The sequence below is a fragment of the Lytechinus variegatus genome, chromosome 3 (assembly GCF_018143015.1).
Source record: "Lytechinus variegatus isolate NC3 chromosome 3, Lvar_3.0, whole genome shotgun sequence".
Taxonomy (NCBI): Eukaryota; Metazoa; Echinodermata; class Echinoidea; order Temnopleuroida; family Toxopneustidae; genus Lytechinus; species Lytechinus variegatus.
The window spans coordinates 43913820-43940902 of NC_054742.1; the positions used below are offsets into that span (position 1 = coordinate 43913820).

The following is a 27083-nucleotide window of genomic DNA, read 5'->3' on the forward strand; positions in this document are numbered from 1 at the left end:
AATATTCAACCAAGATTTTAAATTGTGTGAAATATTTGCAAAATTCAAGAGATATTCTAATGACTGGATATACATGTATCTATTTCATGATGAGCAATGGAAAAGAGAAAGAAAAAAAAACATAAGAGGGAAAAATAATACCTTACATTTACAGAAAATTTCAATTAGTTATTTTATGGAATTAAATACAGTGCACATGTACGTAAATTACCCACTCATCTTTTGCCAACTTGTCCACTCATCACATGGTCTACCTTAATTTGGTCTAATGCCATCCCGTCCATCAACATTTCAGTCAACAGCCATTGGTCTAATAACCACTTAGTCCAATAATTACTTTGTCTAGTCACCAGTTCATCTAGTAACCAGTTGGTCTAATACTTGTTTTCTTTTCATTCATTTCGTCCAATTAACACTTGGTCAAATTAGACCAAATGGTATATGGACTGAATGGCTATTGGACCAAATGGTTATTAGACAAAACGGTGAGTGGACGAAATGGCAATTAGACCATGAGGATAGTGGACAAACTGATGGTAGACCAAATGATAGTAGACAGGTTGGTAATTGGACGAATTGGCAATAGACCAATTGGAAATAAAATACATGTATTATGGATATTAATATGATTGCATAATACCAATCAAAGGTTGACTGGTATAATCGTTTGTGTGTATGAACTTACCAATTATAAATCATTAGTAATCTGAATTACCCAAGACATCTACGGTGAATACATCTACTCTTGTTCTTGCATATTGTGGCTTATATTAATTCAGTTACCGGTATGTTGAATGTTGAATATTAGAATTATCTACAATAATGAAACCTACATTGTAAAACAGCATGGAGCTACAGGTATGAAATTAACACAATGTATTTTACAATGAAGAGTGTTACCACGATCATGTGCCAATAGAAATATTGTGATACTGTCATTGTCGGCCAAAACTAACATGCAGGGATTGTAATTCAAGCATACGTTGTATTCATTGAACAATGCAAAGTACATACTCTACATGAGGGACATACATGTATCAGTGTACTGTACATGTTCAGTATTTGCGAGGTGCCATTTTTTGCCAATTTTCCAATTTCAATCTCTGACTGAACAACTCTGTCAAAAAGCAAATTATCCAAATACTCTCAGTTTACATTGCAATAGCATCACCAATGAATTTTAGTGTGAAAGATCTAGCAGCTAAATCTAGGGTAAAATGTCAATGAAAAGGCATGAAAGCTGAATTTGTATCTTTGAATGTGTGACAAGAACTTGAGCATGAACTACATGTTAAATATATTCAAGCCTAAACCTGCCACATTAGTACCAAAATAGTGTAGCAAATTAGCCAAGAGATCAAGAAATCAAATTATTGCAAAATTCATAAATAAATCATTACATGTACACTTAATACCTAAGAGTATTAGAATCAAATTTACTACATGTAGCATGTTATAACATATTAGTGACTGAAAATTAAATATAATTCACAAACATGAAAATGGAATAGAACTGTAATAGGTACGTGTATGCCTATATGAATTATTTAATGAAAAGCCTGAATCTAAAGAACAACCTCCAGTGTCAATGCAAATTAGACTACAAAGACAAACTCCAACAAGTTCATGCAAAATATGTTTTTAACTTTTTTCATGAACATCTCAGTGTAGTGCAAACACAAATTTTAAAACAACATTAATTACAATGTTAGGTTGATAGTGATTGTTATGGGATGAATCTCTTTCAGGCATGCATCATACATGTAGATCACTGTCTCTCATTATAAGCATTCAATACTCAATAAATCTACTTAAGTGGATGTTATTTTTCTTACTTCTGAGAGACCTCAACACATCCAGGAATGAACTGTATTTAAAAAAAAAAATGTTGCAAATATAATCAACAGGACGAGCATGCATGGTTAGTTCTAGGAGTGTTTTTAAACAGTAGTTAGCCAGGGTAAGAATGGGTGGATGAATGAAAAGCTAAAATGAAATGACAGCGATAAAGTTTCTTCCTATGATTTTCAGTTTTAACTTGAAAGTCAGTAACACCCAATAATATGGTTCAATTCAATAAAAGAAGCACAATGCAAAATGCCATACAGCATAACAAAAATATAAATAAACAGCAAAAAAAAAGCTAACACCCGCACTACAGTTGGGGGGTAACACATTGGCAGACAACCTTGAGAATATTACGCAAAGGAATTCCTGGTGGCACTGCTTGGTGTTGCTGAAATCACAAAAATGAAAATGAAAAGGTGACAGGTAAATTGACAAGGAACATTAATTCCCTGTCTTCCCTGAGTTTCCTCCCAAACAAATAACAAAGAAATAAAAAAAAACATATAAATACTGTAATACACCCTACATACACTGTATACATGTACTTCAGTGAGCTTCTCAACTCACATGATCATCAATCAAACACCAAACACACACACATTCTTCCAGATGCTGCCAGAATAATCAGACATCGCATCAAGTTCATGTAGTACATGTACATGCACAGTACACAATTGATAATCTTCACAAATATACTGTACATTTTATCAATTCAGCCAATGCATGGACAAATGTGTGATACCAGACTTGAACATTATCCAGTGAGCACTTGTAATCAATGGCTACAATTAAATAAACTCACACATGTACATGTGTTAACATACATGTACATGTATATACCTGACCCCTTTCCCACCCTTCTTTACTTTTTTACACCTGTTGACAGTTTGATGTCCTACATGTATACCATGATTTACTTTAAAGCCCGTCTCACACTGTGCGATCAGATGCCATACGATTTTTCAAGAAATCGCATTTTGCATTAAATATGAAAGTTCCAAGAAGTGTGTGTAAAATTATTTTAATTTAAAGTTTGGCATAACGTTAGAAATACTAAAATCATATTTTTACTTTGCTACAAGCCCTGTGGTCCGATTTCTTAAGTCCAAATTGGCTTCAAGTCGCAGCCAATGATGACGTCATTACAATTTGGAATTGAATTTCTTTTTATTCAGGGAGGATCGAACTGGACTGAAATTTGATTTGAGTAAGCCTACCACTATTCTGAACTCTGATCCGTAAAATTTTATTAGTTGGAATGTCCATATTAAATGTTATCACAATTTCTTTGAAATTTGGATTGCAATGATCGTAGATTGTGAGCCGTGCTTTATACTACATTGCATTGATTACTACCATAGTATAAAATACAATTTTAATAGTAAACAATTCTTCCAATGTAAGTTTGAAGAGCTAAACCATTGGTGATACACTGATACATTTCTCACATTCAATAAGCTTTGTGCAGATATTTCATGCAGATCATGCCATGGGTTACTTGTTACATGTACATGAAGTTCATTGCATAAGATGGACAATCATTCCCTGCAAGCAGACATTTGATAGTAAACTTTTACATGTACATGTATTTCTTTGTTTTTTATTTCACTATTGCTTACATGTACATGACCTAAATCACTATTATGTTCATCAATTTTGCAAAATTTTGTGAAATTTATGCAACCTGCACCCTGAAAATATAAAGAGATTGACTAAAATCTTAGAATATATTGTAACTGTTTATGACATTTATTATCCATGATTAATCAGATCTCCTTGTTCAAATTTCAGGACACTTGGTATTCCTGAAAATGGTAGAACTTTTATTGCTAAATACAACAGCAATGAGTCTAGATAGCAAGTACAATACATGTATAAAATATCAAGAACACTTGAGCCAAGTCATGCACACTTATATTTGGTGAAAATACTGGCCACTATTCAGCATCATTTCTTTGGTCGACAATGTACGTGTACATGTATATTTCAGTAAAATTTTTACTCTGACAAAGAAATTTGACATAGATTAGGTTTGGGTATCCAACTCCTGCAAGAGAAGTTTTATATGAAAATATCCATCTTTGAAGGCCAAGTCCATCACAAGGGGAAAAAAGAGATTTCAATAAACACAAAGAATATCATTAAAATAAGAAAGATATAATTTTAGGTTTTTATTATTTCTACAAAGCACTAAAGTAAATCAGGGAACAAATGATGCCATGCATCTAAAAAGTAGTTCTATAAAAAAATAATAATCTTCTCAAATAATATAGGATTTTGTTTCATTGCTCATGGAATTCACTATTCATAATAATAATTCACTATTATAATTTAGAAACCCTCAAAAATCATCAAATCTATAGTATAATAAATGAAATAATGCATTTCATAGAAAGATGTGCAAGAGAAATAGTGGCTATTTCATATTATCAGCTACCTTTCTTGCATAATAATGAAGAGGGTGTCCATGTAACCATTTTCTGAAAATAAGCAAAATTTTAAAAGGCCAGAACTTTCTGTTTGTTCCTCCGATTTGATGAATTTTCAGTGCTTTGTCTATTTTTTGTCTCCTTCTTGAAATCAAAAAGCTGTTGGAGTGGACTTGGCCCTTAATGACAAACCCTCACTTATAAATTAATATAAATGGCTAACATCAATATGTACATGCCTTATTTAATCGTTATAAAATGCAAGGTAGAGTGGGGACAGAGCATGCAATACAACCTACATGTTAAGGATCAAGGTACAATGTAAGATCATACACAGGTCACATACATGTACTGCCAACTAACAAAACCCTCTTTAAAAAAGGGAAGGCATGCATTTCTTATTTCATTCAGTTAAGGTTTATAAATTATATGATGGCTGATCCCCCCCAAAAAAAAAATGTTTGACTGGGGCAGAAGGCAATGCTGGCAGCAGTCAGTATGTGACAGGGTTTCCAGGAAAATTCTTTGGTTTAATATAAGCATGCATACAGGCAGTGAAAGATGAAAAAGATTTTCTTTAAAAGCTGGAACAGAAGGCACACTGTATAGCAGACGTACGTGTGAAATGGGACTTAATAATATCGTTGAAATGAATACTGACCCTGGATCAAACTCCCATCATCCTCACAATAGGATCCTATGAAAGACACAGCATCTTGGTCATTATTCTACTCAAATTTAGGGCATGTATCAAGAACACATTCCCTATTCTTCACTCGTTGCAAGATGCCACTTCTAGCAGGCAAATTGTGGAAAGGGTTCATTGGTTCCAATTCCAGAAGCAATGTATGCTTTTCACAATGTGTTCCGTTATTAAATATGCATCATATGGTAACAGAAATACCACAAGCAAAGCCAAAAAGTTGCCTGAATGGAATTACTTGATATAAAAACGAGTATGCTGATACAAATTATAATCTTTCAATTGAATGCGAGCTAATAAGATTTTTTTTTTCTGAGTTGATGTACAGAAGTCTGCATTCCCAAACTTTACTCTTTTGAACACTATGTCATGTCCTCTTACAATTCCACTTGATACATTTTATCACAAGAATTTAGAGATGTAAAAGTGCATTTCAATACATGCGACTGCCATCTCCATCAGAAAAGCTCCAAATCACGGTTCCTCCATCTTCAAAAGAACATTCTTCAGGCTGCTCTGGAAAGAACTGAATATGAAACAAAATGAATAAAAGGTGCACCATGGCAAACTCTTTTAAGTGGTATTACCTTTTACAAGCTCTGTTCCTGAGTCACTCTTCTGATTGCTTTCCTCATTCTTATTCTGCAAGGACTCTCCAGACTGTTCATGAAAGAATAAAAAAATATGTAGGTCTACTTATTGACCAAACTTGACTGCATGCCATTTAGAACAACATCCCCTGCTAACATTTCCATGAACACGATGCAGAACCATACCAAAAGACCCAGAATCTGCCCTAACTTAGATTGGATATTGTAAAAATCTAAGTCATCATTTACTTATTATACATGAATTCCACATTTATTTCAATTTAGAATTTGCCTCTTACATGTTGCTGAGGATTAAGAAATAATGATGCCCATTCCCTTGATTTCTTCTTGTCCTGCATACCCCTCTTAATTTGGAAAGACTGTAATATATACATCTAAACAAAACATAATTTATTAAGACTAAGTGTTTGGGCAGTGATAGTTATGTCTAACTTTTATTTAAAGTAACAATATCATGTACAGATACATGTATTTGTGACAAAGATGCTATGTATGTTTCATCGACCAATTAAATTTGACAATTTATTTGCTATCAAATGAATCATACTAAATTATATTTCTACATTTTCCATGAAAGCAACCAAGTTTAAAATTATTAAAGGAAAGAATCTAAATACTAGGTTAACAAAAAAAGTTTTAACATCATTGGGTTCCTAACTGGCAGATTGCCCATGATGTGCATATCACTGTCTTGTGCAAGCAAGTAAAATTTTATTATCCCACAAACTTTCTAATTTTACAGCAAATTTCAATCAACGTTTAGGTAGTCTTAACCTTTAACAACCTAGCACTGGAGAAACTGACAATTCTCACCTTAGTTACAGGTATGGATGAACTGCCTTTCTTTTCACGCAGTCTGCTGGCCATGACAGTTTAATTCCTGTAATATACAGTAAAGACAAAACAAATTACCCCATTTATAGAAAACTTCAATGGAAATACATATGTACTAAGAGTTTGAGCATTCATTTATCTTCTTTAAACTGTATTTTACAAACGCATTATTATTCTGCCACTAGAATTACAGTAGTAAGATGAAGTGCCATCCTTTCATAGGTTATTTTTGGAAGAAAAATCATTCTAACCCAAGGCAAGCACAGAAAAAATGACAATCCTTACTTTACCAAGCCTTGGTTGGAGGTGCCTCCAGCCAGTCAACTCTACATGTATGTCAGTGGTTCTATTGAGGGAAATATATTTCATGTTTCCATCGAGGCTAGTCAATATTATGTAATTATACTTTGGTATAATCTGACATTCCAATATTAACATTCCAAATTGATGGGAATAAATACCTAATTTTCTCTTGATGGTCATTTGAATTGGTATTCAATGCTAATATAACGATTGTGAGAAAAGATTGTGGAATATGAGTTATGACGATGTTCGAGAATTAATCTTAATGATAATCCATTTTTTATTTCAAACACAGCAGCATGCGATCAAAATAAATATGTTTCGGATCGAGGTCTAAATTCATATAAATTATTATTGGATGTTAAATAATTACGATTAATAAGATTGTATGGCCATACTAAAAATATTGACGATGTCAGCAAAGTATGTTATGTTCATATGAAATTATCAATTAATACTGGCAATCTGGCATTACTTTTATTTTAAATCCATCTCTGGACGTCTCCGACAAAAGAACAATGCGCATGCGCATTTGATGACGTATGGCATAAATTCATGAAATCAGAGCCCAAAATTCAAAATTGGGCACAAACCTCACACTAGCATGACCGAGTGGGCAAGGCCCCAGGGTGACAAATTTCATATTCAAGATAATTTTGGGCACTCGACTGGAATTAATGTTGGCAAAGTGACTAGGTATGTTGCAAAAGCGCCCTCTAGGTGCATTCTGAATGAGGCATTGAGTGTGCTGGCTAGAATTGCAGGGCGACTGTGGGGGCATTGCTTTGTATTGTTTTTGCATGTGCAAGGAAAGGTTATTGCCAATGGCATCATTGTTTTTACGTAGTTGAATGTTTACAGCAGCTCTCTAGACTTGAAAAAAAAAATCATTCGGCGATCTTGGGACTCTGTGTGCTACTGGAACTTTGGCCTTGCTTTCAACCTCTTGCTATTCACATTTACAGGTTTCATACCACTTTAAAAGGTATTCATACCGATAGAGCAACATTTTAACTATATTGTGGTGAAATTTTAATGAAATCTACTGACGCCAAGTGTGTTTTTTTATGTCCCTGTTTCGGCAGCGTCTGTTATTTTTGGGAGTGTTTTGAGGCACTTCCATATGTAAATGCATGCGCATTGCCATTTTCTATTAGTGCACCTTGGTCCCATTTAAGATCACAACTTTTGGCTTCAAAAAACAAAGGAATACATAAGAATTGAATAGGCGATTTATATGACCTTAAAACTACAATAACTTTCTTATTTCTGGGGCTATTGAGATAAATGAGGTGTTAAATGAAAGGTCTTGATGAGCCCTAAATGATGCCATGAAGAAAACACCTTATTTCTGAGATTTATTATTTTGCAACATACCTACTTTCAAAGTCATGAAAGTTTGAGGCTGGCCCTGATCAATCTTTCTTTGACAATTTTGAATTCTTGTGTAGGCCTAGACCAAAAGCTTCGGTCTCTGTTTTGTTGGTTGTTCAGCTGAACTTCGTTGGCTTCACTCACCAAATACAGAGACCGAAGTTCTAGCGCGATCTGTACAGGGACTAAATGGCCATATGTTTATGTACTTAAGATCGGATAAAACGGGGAAGTGAATTTGCGCGACAGCCGAGGTAAGTCACTGTTTTTGTTCCTTTTAACTTCATTTTTCTCCGTTTTTTTGGCAATTGATGCCAAGAGGGAATGTAAATTTGCACTCTGGTCACTATAATTTTCGAAATTTTTATTCATTAAAGACAAAAATTGAAAAGCCCCGACGGGGGGATTTTGCATTGCAAGTCCCCTAATGGTGGCTGCACGATAGCGAGCCGTCTGTGTACGAGAAATAAAAAAAAAATGTTAAAAAACTCCTCGAAACAGACGGCTGCCAGCTGTCTAGTGTAGGCCTAGGCCTACACACACAACGAACAATTGTGTACAACGGATAGCGGAGCGTGAACGTAGCGGTCGTGTACAGTTTTGCTTATTACATGACGTCATCCAGCCCTTGCCGAGAACCAATTTATGAATGAAAATATAGTAAGCATGCGCAGTGCAAGCCTTTTATTTCCCCACACAGAATTTCACCAAAACAAGTGTGCAATTCTCTATCACCTCGTACCAAAATCGACCTAGAATTTCACTTTCCCGTATTTTATATGAATTATGAAAGGTATTCTCGGAGGATCTATTTTCTCACCGATACTGCACAGGTAAGCAAATTTCGATTACTTCTTGCTTTTCCGTCAAAATCTTACGAATTAGCGTCTATATGCCATCGTGTTCGTTGGAATTTGTAGAGTCTATCGCAACGTGCACAAAGTCAATTGGCTTCCGGGTTTCGGAGCGTCGCCTGAATATGCATAAAATTGCAGAGTTTCGATAATTTTCGATCGATACCGGAGCGATCCGATCACGAACCAAAACTATTTACGGCGTACACAACGTGACCGGATATCGTTATCGCTATCGATACTTCCGCACGCAGTCCGAAGGAATTATTTTTGGGACCACGTGGTCATGACGTGATCTGCGCGATTGACCAATCAGCGGTCTTCGAATCGCTGTGCAGAGACGATCTATCCGTTGTACACAGTCTATGGACAATTGTTCGTTGTGACACACTCATTCACAGAACCAGCAGGACCAGTAGCGTTCCCCCATTAACTTTGCTGGTCTTTTTGGCATTATCGTGATATAGGGAACCACCGTTCACTTCATAAGTTCATACAGCAGCGCTTTATTCAGTCACACGCACGGTTCCCTATTTCCACCTCCATTCACTTTGTACACAAGTGCGCGTACACAAATCTACGAGTGGTTCCCAAGACCACGATTTGGCCCTTTTTTATGTTTGTTACATTTTTGTACCAGATTCAGGCCTCAGGGGTCTTAATCCTTGACCTCGGCCTCCAGCCGCAGAGCCAGAGCCAGCTGCCGGTGCCTGGACTTGCGGGCCCGCCGGCGCGTGAGCAGAGGCTAGAGCTAGAGTCGAGTCGCCTCCCTGCGAGCTGCCCGCGCCCGTTTACGACGCAGCTAGCTAGCTGCTAAAGCTACACCGCGAATAGGTTGGAATTCTGAATTATTAGTATACATACATCCAGTTGAATATGTTGACGTCTTCGTGCTGTATGTCAGGCATAAGCTTAAGATCATTTCATCACCATAACTGGTCAGTAAAGAGCGTATTTTGTTCACTTTAATGGTCTGACTGTGATCTTTTCTTGTGTGTCAAACAGATGCAACGAGAAGTAACGTAAACATGGCGGCGGCAATGCTAGAAGTCTGACAACACAGAGGGCGCCGCGCTGCACTTAAAAGACAGACGTGGATTACTAAAATATAGTAAGTCCCTGGCAAGATGCTGATTGTGTGACATGTCTGTGGTCTATTATAATACACCAAAAGTCTGGGTTCGATCCCCGGCCACGGCACCTTTGCCTATGAGCAATTGGCATTTCACCAACTGCGCTCTTTTATCCTACATTAAAATAAACAGAAATGTTTTACAGTCTTGGTAACATAACAAAAACAAGGCTATTTGTTAGTATAAAATTAAAATATTTTATAGAAATAAAAAAGAAGATATACCGGCCTTATTTAAAAAAAAAGATAAAATAAGAATCCCGACCTGTATCCAATTGAAAGTTTCTCTTCTAAAATCTAAAGTGAACAAATAAAAAATATAATAAGTATTAGGCACGATACAGAGATGCCAATCATACACATAAAGCTCAATTTAATTTATACTCAGAGTCTGTAGTAAATGACCCACGTACCCTCTCACGGTCAATTTCTCAGCTTTTCAGCTGGTTATTTTTTAGTAGAAAGCATTTGCGGCGGAGGCATCAAAATTTAGGGGGGTATTTTTCCCAGCCGGCTGCTAAAACCCAACTTTTATTTTTTTTGTTCAGGGGGTAGCCCCACTTAAGTCTTAAATTTTAAAAACATCTTAGTTTTTTTTATATCTGATAAGGTAGGCTTGTGTTCAGGGTTCTGATTTTGGTGTCCCTGTGTACTTTTCGAAAAATGGCGGCTCCCCCATGAAAATGAACCATAAACACGATGGGTATCTAAATCAACATTTTATGCGAGCGCTTAGCGCGAGCTTAAAATTTTTGATTTTCCGACTCGACACGAAACTGAACATTCCAGCTATCTTTTTAAAACCATGAACAGGATGGGTATCTTTTTAAACAACAATATTGATGCATGAATCGCGAGCTGAAAATTTTCTAGTTCTGACCTAAAATTGGGGCATTTCTAGAACAGTTTTGGTGATCATGAGCCAGACGGGTACTAATCATTTTATGCCACCGCGTAGCGCGAGCTGAAAATTTTTGATATTCCAAATCCAAAACTGGACATTCTAGGCACATTTGTAGCCATGAACAGGATGGGAATGTCATGTAACAGACAATTCATGCGAGCTGAAAAAAAATATATTTGGCCATTCTAAGCACTTTTGGTAATGATTGAATTGAATTGAATGTATTAGAACGTCACTGACATTCGCCAATATTTTGTTCAAAACAAGAAGTACAAAATAATACAAAACAAAATATACAATTCAAGGAATATAAGCAGATAAACAAAAACACAATAGTATTTCGTCAAAAAGAGAACTTATATACGTCTACTTATAAATAGTAAATGCTTCATGACATAAATAATAGAAGGGATTGATAAGCATGCAGGCGACTTATATATATATTTATATACAGAGATACATACACATGATTATATACATAGGCACATATACATATATATACACAATATACATATATACATATATACACGCATATACAATTACGTGTATACACAATCAACATTGGAATCATTCGGATAGATATTTTGACGATGATAATATGACGACTGATGTCCAAGAAAAGATAAAGAAAACATAAAGAATGAGGGAGGAAAAGGAAATAAATGGGAAAGATATTTGAGAATGGAGAGAGCGGGAAAGAGAGGAATAGTGAATGAAGAATGGCTAATGAACAAGATGAGTATCTAACTACAAAACAAAGCGGGAAGCGCGGGCTGAAAATTTTTGATATTCCGACCCAAAAACTTGTCGTTCTTAGCACTTTTTGTGACCCTGAACAGCTAGGATGGGTATCTATCTAAACATTTCATGCTAGCGCGAAGCACGAGATGAAAAAAAAAATGATATTATGACCTAAAACTTGAACATTCTAAGCATTTTTGGTAATCATGAATAAGGATGGTTATAAAACTACTTGAACGTTTTATGCGAGCGCGAAACGCGAGCTAAACATGTTTATATTCTGACTTTTGGTAATCATGCAAAGGTACGGTATCTAACTAAACATTTTATACATGCGCGAAACTCAAGCGATTTTTTTTTATATTCTGACAAAAAATATAGACATTCTTAGCACATTCAGTAATCATGGAAATGATGGATATCCAACTAAACATTTTTATGCCAGTGTGAGGAGCCAGATGCAAATAAGTGATACTAAATTGAAAAGGAAACGCTGAATTCAATTTTTTGTTTATTGTAATTCATGAAGAGAATGTAATTTTTTTGTAAGCAAGGACAGGATGAAAATTCGATTCGCGAGCCAAATAATTGTGCATATTCAAAGCTCCATGTTATCCTATCCTCGTGAGCAGATTATCTTCTTGTACATCATCCCCCCCCCTATTGTATCAAATTTCTTCTCTTTTTTTTATCTTGCTCTAATTTTTCTCGTCTTCCTTTTTTTTCATTTTTGTTATTCTTTGCGTAGCGCGAAGCCCGCGTCGGGTGGGGTCCAGGGAGTAAAGCCCCTGGCAGCTTCAGAATTCTGATGTTTTTCTGAGGGCATTTTGTAAAAAATATATTTGTATGAAATAAACATTCTAAAATTGTCAAGTTAATCTCATTTTTTTAAGATATAAGACTAGATAGCAACCAATAACCATGTTTTTTCTGCTTTTTAGATTACTATATTATATACACAAACTTTATTGGCCTGAATGGAATCATTATAAAACAAGCCATAATCACAATACATATCATAATTCAATTAGGATCGTGGCTATTATACACTGATTATGTGTTCCATTGTCTCTATTCAATCTCAGTCAATTGTACGACTGACTGATATTGAGTAGAGAAAATGGAACACAATTTAAGCAGTGTATATCGGCCACTGTCAAAATTATGTATGTATTGTGATTATGGTGTGTTTTACAATGATTCCATTCAGGCCAATATAGTTTTTGTAATTTAATAATCTACAAAGCACTATGCGTTCAAACGTGCATTCGAATAATAACATATTTGGCCTATACCACTTTATCTCAGGGCAAGCCTCAGGAGCAAGTGCCCCAAACAAGGTTTAATGACTGAGGTGAAAGAGGGGGGGGGGGGGGGTGGTGGTAGTTAATACTGAAGAATTTCATGATGGGTTTCTACTTAATCTAAATTCATGCATGATAAGACTCCGCTCTTCTCATGTCGCATTTGATAGGCGCAAAATAATGGCATCAAATTGTTTATTGTTTACTAGCAATGGAGATTCAAAGTTATTCCGAAAATAATTACCATGTTGATGATTGATGTTGAAATTTTCTCCTGAAAATTAAACGCCCTCATACATCACTCTGAGAGTGATAAGCCGATGCCTATTGTATTATAGATCATCATGATTGTATATAAATCAAAGGTTAATTTGCTCTCATTAAGCTTGTTTTATAACTAAAGAAAAATGACAGTATAGGATAATCTTCATTTGTTATTTTGAAATTAACGGAGGGTACAAACACAACAAAGGTGTAAGTGTAGTGATTTCACTTGAAAAAATGCTCTCACCCTCTCCCCACGTCTCACCCTCTCCCCCCCCCCTCCCCTCTGTCTCTCTCTCCCTCTCTATTCCCTCTTATACTCCCCCCTCTTTTACTCACACCCACACCCACAGGGATGCAAACAGGAGCACCGCCCTGATGTTTGATGGGAGTTGTGCAAGACGACCCAAATGCGTAGATATATCTATTTCTCAGTTTTCATAGACGTATTATTTCTGTATCTTCTCACTTCTCCTTCTCATGTTCTTTCTTTTTCACTGTTTGGAAATCAAAGGAGGAGATGCTTCTATATGAAAGCGGTAACACTGTGAATGTAAGCTGGAAAAGAGAACACGAACAACATGCACATTAAATGGGATTACATATAATATTTTTACAAGTATAATTTTGTCATCTTTTTAAATGTACAGACGTGTACAGCATCTTTTGATTATGATAAATATACTCATGAAAAATAGGTGCAGGCAGGTTCTCACAATGTTTGTAAACGATGGCTTGATTCCACTCCTTTTCATGCTTTACCTCTCGTGTTTTTCTTGATAATGCTTGAGCTACGTATACATAGGTCAAAATTGTTTGAGTTTTATTGTAGAAACTCTGACAAGTTACGCCCCTGAAAAGGTGAGTACCGTGGGTCACGGCATTGAGGGGCACAAAAAAAAATTGAGTCACTTTAATACCGTGATTAGCGCTCTCAATAGCCAGGTACTGACCTAATATCACATTTTAAGAACTGTGGCATTTCTGATAATCTCACTAGTCAAATAATGCGAGCGCGATGCGCGAGCTGATTTTTTTGTGTATATTTTAACACCAAACATGGACATTTTAAGGACTAGTTTTTTTAGGAATTCATGAAGATACACATCTTACCATAGTCATCTAATGCTCCAAGCGCTTGCTGACTTTTTTTAAATTAGAATTACACTTAAACACATGAAGCTCTTTTTAGTCATTGTAATCATGAACATGATACACATCTCACTAATCAAATTATGCGAGTGGGAAGCGCGAGCTAAAAAAAATTGGAATTCAGACCTGGAGAATTCTATATTCTAAGGCGTGCTTTATTTCACTTACCAAATGTTGCGAGCGCGAAGCGCGACAGAGAATTTTTGAAAATCAGACTGGAAAAGGGGACATTTTGATAACTGGTTTTAGGAATGCATGTAGAGTAGACATATCTCACCAATCCACTAATGCGAACGTAAGCACGGACTGGAAATGTTTTATAGCAATTACTTAAAGTAGTCATGAAAAGAATAGTGCGGATAAATTATATTTGTTGTATATTTGATTAAAAACGGGATGCTTAAGTACATCAGGATTATATATCTCATTAATCAGACAATGCGAGCACCAGGAATAATGAAAACAAATGCCCTAAGCAAACTATGTTTCATAAAGAGCAATATAATAATCTTTACAATAATTTATTCTTTCCCTGCTGAGTTTCTCTTTATCCCTCTTTTGTCACTTTCTCCCGTTTTTTTTCATGGGGGGTGGCAGAGGATGGGAGGGGGGCAGGTGCCCCCGTAGATACGCCACTGTCCCTGGACGAGGGAGCTGTACATTATGAATAGAAATCAACAACAGAAAATCTGCCCATCTTTAAGACTTCGATAAGAATACGAACCTATTCTCTTCCGAAAGCTTGCAAATAAGACAGTTACAAATCAGGTAAATGCAGAGAGTTTATAGAATTGTCTTTATTGTTGTTTTGGATAGAACTGTTATGGTGATGGTTTTGTTTATAGTAGTAGGACCACCCTTCTTGCCTTTATATTCATTTTTCTTTAAGCAATAATTCTTCACAGCTGACTGCATGCTATAGAATATATCTTGAATTAAGACATCATCACAAGTCCGTGCAGTGATTACATAAGTAGGTAGCTGAGATAACCAAATAAAAGAAGTCCTTATTTCACAACCATAGAACAACCCGCATTTAAGGCCTTCTGTGCCATACAGATAAATTTGACAATACAGTATAATATAGAAGCTTCAAGTCCGATATCGGACTAAGTCAATCGTAATAAATTGATTTTTTTTTAAAATTCAGATAATTTTCAAATGAATGGATTTTCATCAGGAGCCCGAAAGGGTTATTTGATTATGCATTTATATCTGAAATGAGTAGGCCAGCGAAAGGGTATTTTTATTTGGGGTGCACTCTAAAAAGAGTAAAAAATACCTAATATTTTTTAAAAAGGGAACAAGCATGTTTGCTGTGCAATTTTCCCCATATTGGGCAAAATGCAAGTTAAAAGGGTAAATTTAAACGCAACATTGCGTTAAATTTATGAAGTATTTGTTACCAATTTACTCAGGAAGCACACATTTTCCCGATTTATTAAATATTGGTAACCTGGTTTTAGAGTGTGGGGCAGAATGACCTACCTTTTTCCTCTACTAGTAAATGAATCACAGGGGATATTAGAAAAGAACACGACCTGTTGCTCTTTTTACCATTTTATCTATAGGCCTACCTTCTATTTTGTTTCACTACATGAAACTTGTAGAGGTTGTCGCCCCTATATACCCCCCCCCCCCTTCCTGGCACCATCCCTGGCAAATGTGTATTTTCAACAAAATAAACGTAGTTTTGTACTATGATTCAGATTCGATATAAAGTTTTAGATATATTTTGGGAATTTTAAACATGACTAACTTTACAAGGCCAGGAAGAAGCACCATGCAGGACGCATCGACAGGTACGGGATTTTGAAACTTTTCTATTGTGACGTCACGGAGGTGTAAAATATAGGTCGACACAAGGGTCATTGTCTGGTTTGTTTTGATGCAGCCTAATTGTGACGTCATGAAATACGCGCACTTGCGCTGACGTCAGACGCTCATTATCTAGGTCGGGTCAAGAACGTGCTTTGTAAATAGAGTGAGTGATTTCAAATTCGGTGTTTTGGCTGGTGTAAGAGTCTATAAATAATGATAGAGCCATAGGCGGCGGAAACGGGTGGGGGGGGGGAGGGGGACGGGTCACCCCTAAATTTGAAGTGAGAACGGTCTCCCCCCCTGATTTTTTTTGTTGAGAACTTTTTTTTTTGTTTTTTTTTTGCTTGTCAATTTTTTTTTCCCTGCGTCCCCCCAAAAAATTCAGGTGGACCCCCTGATTTTTTTGTGGTCCCCCTAAAATTTTGCTTGATAAACTTTTTTTTTTGCTTGTCAAAAATGTTTGGTGGTCCATCGTAAAATTTTGGTTGATAACTATTTTTAGGGAGGTAGTCAAATTTTTTACCTGTCTCCATCCAAAAATTGCAGGTGGACCCCTGTTACACCCACAAATGTAATAATCGCCCACAAATGTAATAACGCCCACAAATGTAATAACACTTTACCCACAAATGTAATAACGCCCACAAATGTAATAACACTTTACCCACAAATGTAATAATTTCACCCACAAATGTAATAATGCACTTTACCCACAAATGTAATAATTTTTGATCGCCCACAAATGTAATAACGACTTTACCCACAAATGTAATAAATTTGAAGGGATTTTTGGCAAATCCGTTCTAAGCTAAAATCGTATAGTAATGCGTTCATTTAGCACAAACGTGCAAAGTCTCATTTCCCGACCCGGTTAATTAACAAATTATAATAAAAATCCAAAGTCTTTATTCCAGACCCGGTTGTTTCAAAAATAATAATATGAGCCCAAAGTCTTTATTCCAGACCCGGTTGTTTCAAAAATTATAATATAAATCCAAAGTCTTTATTCCAGACCCGGTTGTTTCGAAAATAATAATATGAGCCCAAAGTCTTTATTCCAGACCCGGTTGTTTCAAAAATAATAATATGAGCCAAAAGTCTTTATTCCAGACCCGGTTGTTTCAAAAATTATAATATAAATCCAAAGTCTTTTTCCAGACCCTGTTGTTTCGAAAATAATAATATGAGCCCAAAGTCTTTATTCCAGACCCGGTTGTTTCAAAAATAATAATATGAGCCCAAAGTCTTTATTCCAGACCCGGTTGTTTCAAAAATTATAATATAACTCCAAAGTCTTTTTCCAGACCCTGTTGTTTCAAAAATTATAATATAAATCCAAAGTCTTTATTCCAGACCCGGTTGTTTCAAAAATTATAATATAAATCCAAAGTCTTTATTCCAGACCCGGTTGTTTCGAAAATAATAATATGAGCCCAAAGTCTTTATTCCAGACCCGTTGTTTCAAAAATAATAATATGAGCCAAAAGTCTTTATTCCAGACCCGGTTGTTTCAAAAATTATAATATAAATCCAAAGTCTTTTTCCAGACCCTGTTGTTTCGAAAATAATAATATGAGCCCAAAGTCTTTATTCCAGACCCGGTTGTTTCAAAAATAATAATATGAGCCCAAAGTCTTTATTCCAGACCCGGTTGTTTCAAAAATAATAATATGAGCCAAAAGTCTTTATTCCAGACCCGGTTGTTTCAAAAATTATAATATAAATCCAAAGTCTTTTTCCAGACCCTGTTGTTTCGAAAATAATAATATGAGCCCAAAGTCTTTATTCCAGACCCGGTTGTTTCAAAAATAATAATATGAGCCCAAAGTCTTTATTCCAGACCCGGTTGTTTCAAAAATTATAATATAAATCCAAAGTCTTTTTCCAGACCCTGTTGTTTCAAAAATTATATTATAAATCCAAAGTCTTTATTCCAGACCCGGTTGCTTAGAAAATAATAATATAAGTCCAAAGTCTTTATTCCAGACCCGGTTGTTTAGAAAATAATAATATAAGTCCAAAGTCTTTATTCCAGACCCGGTTGTTTAAAAAATAATAATATAAGTCCAAAGTCTTTATTCCAGACCCGGTTGTTAAAAAAATAATCATATGAGCCAAAAGTCTTTATTCCAGACCCGATTGTTTCAAAAATGATTATATAAGTCCAAAGTCTTTATTCCAGACCCGGTTGTTTAAAAAATAATAATGCAAGTCCAAAGTCTTTTTCCAGACCCTGTTGTTTCAAAAATCATGATATGAATCCACAATCTTTTTTCCAGACCCGGGTGTTTAAAAAAAATCATGATATAAATCCAAAGTCTTTTTTCCAGACCCGGTTATTTCAAAAATTATAATTTTAGTCCCAAATGAGATACATTAATGATATTCCAGTGGAATAAAAATGAGAATCGAGCTTATTCTTTTCTCCAGACGCTAATGGTAAATTGAAAATCAAGCATAGTCTTTGCTCCAGACCCGGTAACTAAAAGCTGAAACTTTATAGTAATGTGTTTATATGGCACATAAATGCGAAATCTTTTTTCCTGACCCGGTTAATTAAAAAATTATAATATAAGTCCAAAGTCTTTTTTCCAGACCCATTTATTTCAAAAATTATAATAATTATAAAAAAAACAAAGACCCACGATCCTATTTATGTTGAATAACATGGAAATGTAGCTTAGTCTTTCTGTCAGACCCAGTTATAAAAGTCATTAGAAACACAACAACAACAACAGAACAAAGACCCTGCAACCATTGAAGGTCAAGTCCACCTCAGAAAAAATGTTGATTTGAATCAATAGAGGAAAATCAGACAAGCACAATGCTGAAAATTTCATCAAAATCGGATGTAAAATAAGAAAGTTATGACATTTCAAAGTTTTGTTTATTTTTAACAAAATAGTTATATGAACGAGCCAGCTACATCCAAATGAAAGAGTCGATGATGTCACTCACTCACTCTTTCTTTTGGTTTTCATTGTTTGAATTATACATTATTTCAATTTTTACGAATTTGACGATTAGGACCACCTTGCCTAAAGCACAAAATGTTAAAATAATAAATTTCCACGTGTTGCAGGGAGGAATGAAACTTCATTTCACATGACAATGACGAGAAAATAAAAATATTTCATATTTAATTTAAGAAAATACAAAAGAAATAGTGAGTGAGTGATGTCATCAGTTCCTCATTTGCATACCGACCGAGATGTGCATATAACTGTTTTGCGAAATGAAGCGAAACATTAAAATGCCATAACTTTCTTATTTTACTTCCGATTTTGATGAAATTTTCAGGGTTATGCTTGTTGATTTTTTTTCTTTTTATTCATATCAAGTTTTTGTTGGGGTGGACTTGTCCTTAAAAAAATAATTTCTTGTATATTCCTTCCTTTTTTCTTTGAAAAAACCTAAATAACAAAACATTAAAATACATATGAAAAAACTAGGAAATAAGATATCAGTAAACAATAAGGGGATTACTTCCCGAAAACGATAAAGTTGTTGATTGACGATCTATGATATATTATATAAAAGAAAAACATTCTAACAAGAGGGGATAACCATTGCATTCCATGTTTTTATTTGGCAATAAGTCATGATTGACTATTTTTGCCACCCACTGTATGAGAAGTAGGGTAACAATTTTATTTAGTATTATTTGTATTACTTCTTTTTGTCTCACCTGCATAGCAGAGTGAGACTATAGGCGCTGCTTTTCCGACGGCGACGGCGGCGGCGGCGTCAACATCAAATCTTAACCTAAGGTTAAGTTTTTGAAATGACATCATAACTTAGAAAGTATATAGACCTAGTTCATGAAACTTGGCCATGAGGTTAATCAAGTATTACTTAACATCCTATTAGAGTTTCACGTCACATGACCAAGGTCAAAGGTCATTTAGGGTCAATGAACTTAGACCATGTTGGGGGAATCAACATCAAAATCTTAACCTGAGGTTAAGATTTTGAAATATCATCATAACTTAAGAAATATATAGACCTAGTTCATTAAACTTGGACATAAGGTTAATCATGTATTACCAAACATCCTGCATGAGTTTTACGTGACATGACCAAGGTCAAAGGTCATTTAGAGTCAATGAACTTTGGCCGATTTGGGGGTATCTGATGAATTACAATCAAAACTTAAAAAGGTTTTGGATCTGATTCATGAAACTTGGACATAATAGTAATCAAGTATCACTGAACATCCTGGGCAAGTTTCAGGTCACATGGTCAAGGTCAAAGGTCATTTAGGGTCAATGAACTTTGGCCGAATTGTTTTTTCTGTTGAATTACCATCATAACTTTGAAAGTATGTTGGTCTAGTTCATAAAACTTGGACATAAGAGTAATCAAGTATCACTGAACATCCTGTGTGCATTTCAGGTCACATGACCAAGGTCAAAGGTCAATGAACTTTGGCCATAATGGGGGTATCTGTTGAATTACCATCATAACTTTGCAAGTTTATGGATCTGTTTTTTGAAACTTGGACATAAGAGTAATAAAGTATCACTGAATATCCTGTGCAAGTTTCAGGTCACATGATCAAGGTCAAAGGTCATGTGAGGTCAATGAATTTTGGCCACATTGGGGGTATTTGTTGAATTACCATCCTATCTCTGTAAGTGTATTGGTCTAGTTCATAAAACGTGGAAATAAGAGTAACCAAGTATCACTTAACATCTTGTGCGAGTTATAGTAGTTTTCAAAGTCAGCACTGCTGCTATGTTGAATCGCGTGATGCAGGTGAGACGGTCAGAGGCATTCCACTTGTTTATTATTATTATTTCTTGTATATTCATTCCTTTTTTTATGAAAAAAAAAACACAAAACCTTTAAATACATATAAAACAAAAAACTGAGGAATAAGATATCAGCACACAATATGGGGATTACTTCCCGTAAAAGATAAGGTTGTTGATCGACGATCTATGAGATATTATATAAAAGAAAATCATTCTAGTAAGAAGACCTTTGACCTTGGTCATGTGACGTGAAACTCATGCAGGATGTTCAATGATACTTGATTTACCTCATGTCCAAGTTTCATGAACTAGGTTCATATATTTTCTAAGTTATGATGACATTTCAAAAACTTAACCTCAGGTTAAGATTTCGATGTTGAATCCTCCAACATGGTCTAAGTTCATTGACCCTAAATGACCTTTGACCTTAGTCATGTGACATGAAACTCTAATAGGATGTTCAGTAATACTTGATTAACCTTATGGCCAGGTTTTATTAACTAGGTCCATATACTTTCTAAGTTATGACATCATTTCAAAAACTTAACCTCAGGTTAAGATTTGATGTTGACGCCGCCGCCGTCGGAAAAGCGGCGCCTATAGTCTCACTTTGCTTCGCAGGTGAGACAAAAACTGATTTGAAATGACTGAAAGAGAGACAGGCAAAGAAAGAAGAGCCCCCTCCCACACCCGTACCAGAGTTACGGAGTTAGGCTGTCCCCTCGGTGGATTCAGGTCCATCAACATCTTGAGGTTTAATCTTTCCAGGGGGCAAACGTGTGTGGGTGTGTGTGTGTTTTTGTCAGACGTGTCTCAATCAGATATGATTATTTACGTCTGGGACCGACCTTTAACGTCACCATCCGAAAGACGTGACAAGGGCTCGAACCTCGAACCTCTGCATCAATTTGTAACTTCCCCACATAGCTTTGATTACAGGCGCACGCCACAACGCCCAGTCTTTAAATATGGTGTAGTCTTTGCTCTAGACCCATGCAGTTATTTCAAAATAGGAAATTATTAGAAACGATAAAAACAGACAAACAATATTAACAAAGACGCCACAATATCATTGATGTAGAATAACGTTGTTGTTGTTGTTATTTTGGGTTTTTAAGGCACGTACCATTCAGATCTGAATATTTACACCTTTTATTAATTTGACGTTTTTGTGGTATTCAATTCAATTCAATTTTGTTCATTTCACTTCCATCAAACAAAAACAAGTTGTATACCAACTTACGGTATGCCTTATCAAAGGGCTTTATAGTTTGAGAGATGCTGGTGTCTAAGTTTTTAGATTAATCTTTTGCTTAATTTGTATTTTAAGAGAACTGGATGTGGGGTAAAGACAACTCTCTAAACCCAAGCATTTTAACTGGGTTTAATTTTAAAGATTGGTCTTAGCTTTGATTTTTTCAATATTTGTTTATCTTATAAATAGCTGGGTCTAGACGAAGGTCTAAGCATAATAATAATGTTATTCAACAGGAATAAGAATATGACAAAGTCTTATGTTTTTAAGATTGTTTGAATTAATTTGTAAATGACTGGGTCTGGAATAGAGACAACGCTCTAAACATGTGCTTTTGTACTTGGTCTTAATTTGGAGGATTGTTGGTTCTTAGATTCGTTGTTGGGGGTTGGGTTTTATTGTTTTTTATTCTTGAAATAATTGTGTCTGGAGGAAAGTCTACAATCGATCTCCATGTTATTCCACAGTAGTTAGATTATTGGGTATTTGTTTTAGACAATTTTATTTTTAAATAATAACCAAGTCTGGAAAATGGACGTTTTCTTTGCAAATGCATAACTACAATGTTTTGTAGGGGTCTTAGTATTATTATACAAAAGAATCTGGGTGTGGGGTACAGACATATTTTTTACTGGGTATAAATTTTAAAAATTGGTTTTAGATTTGATTTTGTTTTTTAATTAATTTCTTAGATAACCTGGTCTGGAGGAAAGAGTACGTTTTACAACTCATGTTATTCCAAGAGAATATGATAGGGTCTTATGTAAGAAGATTTTTTTTTCGTAATTTTTGTAATGATTAGGTCTGGAATAAAGACAACATTCTAAACCTCTTTTTAAGAACATGTTCTTAGGTTCAAGGATTGCTTGGTATTAGATTTGGAGTTATTTATATTTTTACTCTTAGCCTTATTTTGAAAAACAAATGACTGGGTCTGGCTGAAAGACTACGCTATATATCCATGTTATCCAGCATTAATAAGATTATGGGGTCTTTATACGGTTTTTGTTGTTGTTGTATTGTTATTTACAATTTTTGAATAACAAGGTTTGGAGAAAAGGCTAAGCTCGATTTTCCTTTTTTCCACTGGAATATCATTATGGTATCTTAGTTTGGACTTATATTATAATTTTTGAAATAACTGGGTCTGGAAAAAAGACTTTGGACTTACATTATAATTTTTGAAACTACTGCGTCTGGAAAAAGACTGGACTTTTGTGCTATATGAAGGCATTACTATATAGGGTTTTAGTTTTTAGTTTTAAATAACCGGGTCTGGAGAAAAGACTATGCTTGATTCTCAATTTACTCATAGCGCGTATATTCACAATACATTCAGTATAATTTAAAACAACAACAAAGACTTTGATTCCACCAGTTTTAATTAACTGGGTCTGGAGAGAAGACTAGGCTCGATTCTCATGTTTATTCCACCGGAACATCATTATCGTATCTTAGTTTGGACTTATATCATAATATTTGAAACAATCGGGTCTGGAATAAAGACTTTGGACTTATATCATTATTTTTTAAACAACCAGGTCTGGAATAAAGACTTTGGATTTATATTATAATTTTTGAAACAACAGGGTCTGGAAAAAGACTTTGGATTTATATTATAATTTTTGAAACAACCGGGTCTGGTGAAAAGACTTTGGACTTATAATATCATTTTTGAAACAATCTGGTCTGGAATAAAGACTTTAGGCTCATATGATTATTTTTTAAACAACCGGGTCTGGAATAAAGACTTTGTACTTATATTATATTTTTTTTAACAACCGGGTCTGGAATAAAGACTTTGGACTTATATTAATATTTTTTAAACATCCGGGTCTGGAAAAAAGACTTTGGACTTATATTATCATTTTTGAAACAATCGGGTCTGGAATAAAGACTTTGGATTTATGTTATAATTTTTGAAACAACAGGGTCTGGAAAAAGACTTTGGATTTATATTATAATTTTTGAAACAACCGGGTCTGGTGAAAAGACTTTGGGCTCATATTATTATTTTTGAAACAACCGGGTCTGGAATAAAGACTTTGGACTTATATTATTATTTTTTAAACAACCGGGTCTGGAATAAAGACTTTGGATTTATATTATAATTTTTGAAACAACCGGGTCTGGAATAAAGACTTTAGGCTCATATGATTATTTTTTAAACAACCGGGTCTGGAAAAAGACTTTGGATTTATATTATAATTTTTTAAACAACCGGGTCTGGTGAAAAGACTTTGTACTTATATTATCATTTTTGAAACAATCGGGTCTGGAATAAAGACTTTAGGCTTATATGATTATATTTTAAACAACCGGGTCTGGAATAAAGACTTTGTACTTATATTATAATTTTTGAAACAACCGGGTCTGGAATAAAGACTTTGGGCTCATATTATTATTTTTGAAACAACCGGGTCTGGAATAAAGACTTTGGATTTATATTATAATTTTTGAAACAACCGGGTCTGGAGAAAAGACTTTGGACTTATCATTTTTGAAACAATCGGGTCTGGAATAAAGACTTTGGACTTATATTATTATTTTTTTAAACAACCGGGTCTGGAATAAAGACTTTGGATATATATTATAATTTTTGAAACAACAGGGTCTGGAAAAAGACTTTGGATTTATATTATAATTTTTTAAACAACCGGGTCTGGAGAAAAGACTTTGGACTTATATTATCTTTTTGTAAGCAATCGGGTCTGGAATAAAGACTTTGGATTTATATTATAATTTTTGAAACAACCGGGTCTGGAATAAAGACTTTGGATTTATATTATAATTTGTTAATTAACCGGGTCAGGAAAAGAGACTTTGCACTTTAGTGCTATATGAACGCATTACTATACGATTTTAGTTCAGAACGGATTTGCCAAAAATCCCTTCAAATTTATTACATTTGTGGGTAAAGTCATTATTACATTTGTGGGCGATCAAAAATTATTACATTTGTGGGTAAAGTGCATTATTACATTTGTGGGTGAAATTATTACATTTGTGGGTAAAGTGTTATTACATTTGTGGGCGTTATTACATTTGTGGGTAAAGTGTTATTACATTTGTGGGCGTTATTACATTTGTGGGCGTTATTACATTTGTGGGTGCAACAACCCCCCCCCCAAAAAAAAAAAAATTGCCCTCCGCCGCCAATGGATAGCGCATCAACACCAGTCCTTCGAAATTAAACCTGAAAAATAACAAACTGAAAATCAGTCTTCACAAATATTCAAGCATTAAGGTATCGTCATTCTTAAAGTGCTATTAAAGTCCCTCACGAAATAAGGCATACGGGGGGCGCCGATGGAATGGGTCGCTTTATTTTTGGAAGAAATCCCCAAACATGGGGTGTGGTTTTATGCTGGAAAATCCCTAAACATTTGTTTAGGGATCCCTAAATATCCCAATTTGTAGATACTGGCCTTAAGCATGGGTCCATGGCCCTAATTTTAAGATACTGACCTTAAACATGGGTCCATATTCTCCTCCAATTTGGGGTGATAACCTTTTTTTTTTTTTGCTTTGCTTTTTTAGCCAAAATCAATTTTGAACCTTCAGCCGAACACCCCCGTCAAAACCAAATCTAAGTACCCCCTGCCGGGGGGGGGGGGCTAAAGCGAGAGCTGGAGGGGGTAGTCCTAAGGAGTGAAGTTTAAGCAGATATCCATGTTACATTCTTTGTTGGGCAACATAATTGTCCACACAAAAATTGGCTAAAAAAATATCCTACTCTGGGTAGTTTTCAACCATTGTAGTTTTCACCCAAAGCACACATTATTGGTTTAAAACCCCAGAATTTGATAAAGTTTATTGTTGTGTGGACAGTATGTTGTCCAAAATGCCCAATGTTTTTAAGAGTGTATCTTAAAGGTAAAGTCCACGCTAGATTTTTTTTTATTTGAATAAATAAAGACAAGCCAAACAAGCACAACACAGAAAATTTCATCAAAATTTGATATAAAATAAGAAAGTTATGACATTTCAAAGATTAGCTTTTTTTCACAAAACAGTTCTATGTGCACAACTCAGTGATATGCAAATGAGATAGTCGATGATGTCCCCCACTCATTATTTATTTTGTTTTTTATTGTTTGAATTATGAAGTTTTTTTTCTTCCGATTTGGCGATTATGACCAACGTGGCTTAACCACATTATGTTAAGACAATGGTAATCCACATGCTCAGGGAGATATAAATGAGGAAGAAACCGAAGTATTTCATATTTCATATAATGATATACAAAAGAAATAGTGAGTTGGTGACGTCATCAGTCACCTCATTTGCATACAGGGGGCCCGTTTCATAAAGGACTTGCTGAACTGTTGTAACTTTGCCATAATGGCAACTACCATGGTAACAGGGCTCAGCAGCCAATCGAAATCAAAATTACCGTGGTAGTTACCATTATGGCAAAGTTACAACAGTTGCAAGTCCTTCATGAAACGGGCCCCAAGATGGGCCCCAACTGTTGTGTGAAATTAAGCGAATCTTTAAAATGTCATAACTTTCTTATTTTACATCCGATTTTGATGAAATTTTCAGCACTATGCTTGTTTGGAATTTTCTCCTTATATTCAAGCCAATTTTTTTGTTGGGGTGGACTTCACTTATCCTATAATTTTTACAAGACTGGGTATTTGACAAGGGAATGCGAGCGCGAAGTTTCTTTTTGATGTATATAATTATTTTGTGCGAGTGTGGATGTGTTGCGTAGTCTACAAATGTAGACCCACATCTGCAGTGTGTGTACCACAGCTGATTCAAGGAGTCTGCATAGCTGACTAGGGGGCG

The 27083-nt window shown here is 35.1% G+C and overlaps 1 long non-coding RNA gene across 2 annotated transcripts; it reads right to left on the reverse strand.

Annotated features, from left to right (window-relative positions):
• Positions 1–792: 792 nt before the first annotated feature.
• LOC121411113 lies at positions 793–10017 on the reverse strand. 2 transcript variants are annotated; one of them, XR_005969424.1, is made up of 5 exons: positions 9821–10017; positions 6405–6471; positions 5568–5640; positions 4939–4974; positions 793–2236 (listed from the first exon to the last, which is right to left on the reverse strand). It is a non-coding gene; the product is annotated as an uncharacterized LOC121411113 (long non-coding RNA). The 2 variants fall into 2 exon arrangements; XR_005969423.1 differs by lacking the exon at positions 4939–4974.
• Between the last annotated feature and the right edge of the window lie 17066 nt (positions 10018–27083).